This window comes from Podarcis raffonei, chromosome 9 (genome assembly GCF_027172205.1).
Source record: "Podarcis raffonei isolate rPodRaf1 chromosome 9, rPodRaf1.pri, whole genome shotgun sequence".
In the NCBI taxonomy this organism is placed as follows: domain Eukaryota; kingdom Metazoa; phylum Chordata; class Lepidosauria; order Squamata; family Lacertidae; genus Podarcis; species Podarcis raffonei.
Window position 1 is genome coordinate 71,173,973 of NC_070610.1, and position 4,701 is coordinate 71,178,673.

Below are 4,701 nucleotides of genomic sequence, written 5' to 3' on the forward strand. Positions count from 1 at the left end.
CTCATGAGAAGAGAAAACTCCCTGGAAAGACCCTGATGTTGGGAAAGATGGAGGGCACAAGGAGAAGGGGACGACAGAGGACGAGATGGTTGGATAGTGTTCTCGAAGCTAACAGCATGAGTTTGAGCAAACTGCGGGAGGCAGTGGAAGACAGGAGTGCCTGGCGTGCTCTGGTCCATGGGGTCACGAAGAGTCGGACATGACTAAACAACTAAACAACAACAAGATTTCATGGGCTCAAGCTCTCTTTCCCGGAGGCACCTTTGAAATTCAGTGTTGGAAATGACGGTGAGATGCATATGTATTTAAAAAACCCACCTGTTGCCAATAATGCGCCATAAAATGAGTGATGCTGAGTTATACTGTGCTTTCCCCCTTGTACATCCAGATACCCAGTAGTCCGTTGTGTTTATGGAGGAATTAGAAATGAAAAGATGGTTACGTTCAGAAGAATTCTCAAGCAGAAGAAAGGTTTGATTTTTCTAAAGTATTTATTATTTTATTGTAAAGGTTATAGCTTACAGCCCTGCAAATGTGAATTGCTTTACACCAGCAGTGTCACAGAGGTGAGGTTATTTTAAGCAGGGCAGTAGGGGATCTTTCTTCCTCCTGCACAAACATTGGGCATGATAGCTTGTGCAAGTCCCATGATGTGAATGGGACGCACAACTCACAACTCACGGAGGAGGCTTCTTAGTCATTGAATTGTGCCTCCTGCATCCAGTGTCTCAATAACAACACAGGAGCCTAGGAAGCTGCCTTATGCAGAGTCAGACCCACTGGTCCATCTACCTGATTACTGTCTACACCAGGGGTCAGCAAACTTTTTCAGCAGGGGGCCGGTCCACTGTGGGGAGCCAGACTATATTTTGAAAAAAAGAAGAAGAACGTATTCCTATGCCTCACAAATAACCCAGAGATGCATTTTAAATAAAAGCACACATTCTACTCATGTAAAAACACACTGATTCCCGGACCGTCTGTGGGCCGGATTTAGAAAGCGATTGGGCCTGATCCGGCCCCCGGGCCTTAGTTTGCCTACCCATGGTCTAGAAGGAATGGAACCCTTCTGACTGTGTTTCAGCACTGGAGAGAAATGGCCATCTTGAACAAGACCTTTCGAAGCTTTCCTCCTCCAGACTGTTGAAGGAAGACTAAATTATGGATAGTCTTGGCCATCGGTCTTGAAGGTAAAGGTAAAGGGACCCCTGACCGTTAGGTCCAGTCGTGACCAACTCTGGGGTTGCGGTGCTCATCTCGCTTTATTGGCCGAGGGAGCCGGCATACAGCTTCCAGGTCATGTGGCCAGCATGACTAAGCTGCTTCTGGCGAACCAGAGCAGCGCACGGAAACGCCTTCCCGCTGGAGCGGTACCTATTTACTTGCACTTTGAGGTGCTTTCGAACTGCTAGGTTGGCAGGAGCAGGGACCGAGCAACGGGAGCTCACCCCGTCACGAGGATTCGGACCGCCAACCTTCTGATCAGCAAGTCCTAGGCTCTGTGGTTTAACCCACAGTGCCACCCGCATCCCACGTAGCCCATTTAGGAGAAGGAAAAGTGATCCAAAAGCTCTGCTGCCTTTGCAGGTTGTCTTCAGCAGAAGAAAAGGCTAAGCAGTAAACTCTACACAAATCCAGAGTGGGGTCCCTAAGGCAGTTGGATGGTGCCTTGTACGCGTCCTCCCTGCAACTCCTGCAGCCAAGCTGGTGCCAAACGTATGGCTCTGCTTTCCTTTGGACCACATCAGCAAGGCCAAGAGGGGGGTCTTGTCGTCTGGGCAGCCCAGGCCCTCCATCCACACTGCCTGGGCATGCGCCCCGAGAGGTCACTTTGGTTCCAGCAGTTTGGCTTCCTCCCTGGAGGCTCATTCTATGGTCTCACCAAATTGATGGTTATTGTATTTTTAATGTGAGCTGGTGGGTTTCTCTCTCTTCTTTTTGGTTAAATTTGTTATTAAAGAAATAATTTTTGATATGAACGATTGTGAATGCCAAAGGTACAAATCCATTTGCTTCCTTTAAAAAAATGAACATGGGGAGAGCCTGTTGACCTGTGAAACTACCCTGCGCCAAGACAGACAGTTGTTCTGGGTCGCCCAGTTTCTGGCCAGTCTCAGTCATGCCCTGACATCCTTTTAACACGAGATGCCGGCAACTGAACTTTGTACTTCTGAAAGCAAAGCATGTGCTCAGACGCTGAGCTACTTCCCCTCCCCATAGCTGTGTTGATAATATTGCTGCAGTTCTTAACTGGTATGTAACAATATAAAATAATCAAAATGTGCTCTTAAAATTCACTATTGTTTTTTTTTTCATATTTCATTTTGAGTTGAAGCCTACTTTTTGTTTGTTTGTTGCAAAGATCAGCAGGGCTATGGTGCACCCTTAAAAGTAGCTTTTTTAATGTTAAAAAGTCCTCCCTTTTCAAAACCTGCTTCCCCCCCCTTTTTTTTTGAAGAATGCTTCTACAGTATATCTTTTTTACTATTAAGTAGCGGACACTAGATAAAAAAGACATTAAAGAAACAGACAAGAAGGAGGTACTCTTCACTGCTTACAGCTTGTACAGTAAAGTCTAGCAAGAGCCTGAAGGCCGTTTTTCTTCGTTAGTTTTTATTAAAGATTTTCTTGGGCTACAAAACAAACAAACAAACAAACAAACAAACAAACAAACAAACAAACAAACAGGGGAAAGTACATCTTTTGTCTTCTTGTTGAATTCATAGAGTCTTTTTCACAGTTCGTTTATGCGTAGTGAGAGACACTTTTGTCATGGACATCTAAGTGCCTGAAGTTCTGAATTAATCCTGGTTTTCCTTCCTCTATGGTTGCCATATTTCAAAAAGTGGAAATCCAAACACAAAAGTTGTTGAGCTGCTTTTTTCTTTGGGGCGGGGGCACACTGCCGAATGTCGTCTGTGTCTGGGAGATTCCAGACGCATGGCAACCCTACTTCCTCTTCCCGACTTTGCTAACTCAGCATCTTTTCTGTACAGTTAATGCCTACAGAACACTAATTGGCAGCTAGTCTTCAAGACCGATGGGACACGGGTGGCGCTGTGGTCTAAACCACTGAGCCTAGGACTTGCTGATCAGAAGGTCAGCGGTTCGAATCCCTGCGACGGGGTGAGCTCCCGTTGCTCGGTCCTTGCTCCTGCCAACCTAGCAATTTGAAAGCACATCAAGGTGCAAGTAGATAAATAGGTACCGCTCCAGCGGGAAGGCGTTTCCGTGCGCTGCTCTGGTTCGCCAGAAGCGGCTTAGTCATGCTGGCCACATGACCTGGAAGCTGTACGCTGGTTCCCTTGGCCAATAAAGTGAGATGAGCGCCGCAACCCCAGAGTCGACCACGACTGGACCTAATGGTCAGGGGTCCCTTTACCTTTACCTAGATGAGCTATGTTCCCAGGTTTCCGAGCCCCATCTGCACCTCACTTCCTTCTACAGCACATGCAGAAACCACCTTCTTGGCCATTGGACCCACGACTGGTCTCGTCTGCTCAATCTACTGACAGATGTCTTCACATGCAGAGGAAATGCCTAACTCACTGAGGGTTTGAGACCCATCGGCTACCCTTACCTGGTTTAGCCGGCCAGTCAAAGCCATTCCCCGGGGTGTGACGCTGCTGCATGCTGACAGCTTCTAGGAGCCACAGATGAGAGCTGAGTGCAGGGTGGGGACCAAAGGTGGACAAACTACCCCAGAAGGAGCATGATGTGTTCCCCAACAAAGGTACAGCCATCCCCCTAACACCCCACCATTGATACATCCATCTTAATTTAAACATGTAAATCAATATATATCCCCAACTAGGCATCTCCACCAAGTTGATGTTTGCAAGAAGAATTTTTTGTTGTTGTTGAGACTTGGCTTTCTTTCTTTTCCTTTATAAGGATACTTTTATTGCAGAGGTTGTCAACATTTTTGAGTTCACAGCTCCTTTAACCAATTGCATTCCTTCTGTGGCACTCTTGTGGGGCTCAGGAGCCTAGTTATGTCACCCCTGGCCTGCAGAGCTGGCAGCCTCTCGCCCAGGGGTCAGCAAACTTTTTCAGCAGGGGGCCGGGCCATTGTCCCTCAGACCTTGTGTGTGGGGGGGCAGACTATACAGTGGTACCTCTGGTTACAGACGCTTCAGGTTACAGACACTTCAGGTTACAGACTCCGCTAACTCAGAAATATTACCTCGGGTTAAGAACTTTGCTTCAGAATGAGAACAGAAATCGCGCGGCAGCGGGAGGCCCCATTATCTAAAGTGGTACCTCAGGTTAAAACAGTTTCTGGTTAAGAATGGACCTCCAGAACGAATTAAGTTCTTAACCCAAGGTACCACTGTATTTTTTTTGGTGTGGGGGGGAAATGATTGAATTCCTATGCCCCACAAATAACCCAGAGATGCATTTTAAATAAAAGCACACATTCCACTCATGTAAAAACACCAGGCAGGCTCCACAAATAACCCAGAGACGCATTTCAAATAAAAGGACACATTCTACTCACGTAAAAACATGCTGATTCCCCGACTGTCTTCAGGCTGGATTTAGATGGCGATTGGGCCGGCTCCGGCTCCTGGGCCTTAGTTTGCCTACCCATGCAGTCTCGCCCTTTTTTGAACACCCTTCATTATGGAGGGTTTCCTCAGCCTCCTCTCCCCTCTCCTTGGGGGTCCTCCGGGCAGCTGCTGCTGTCGTCCTTGGTCT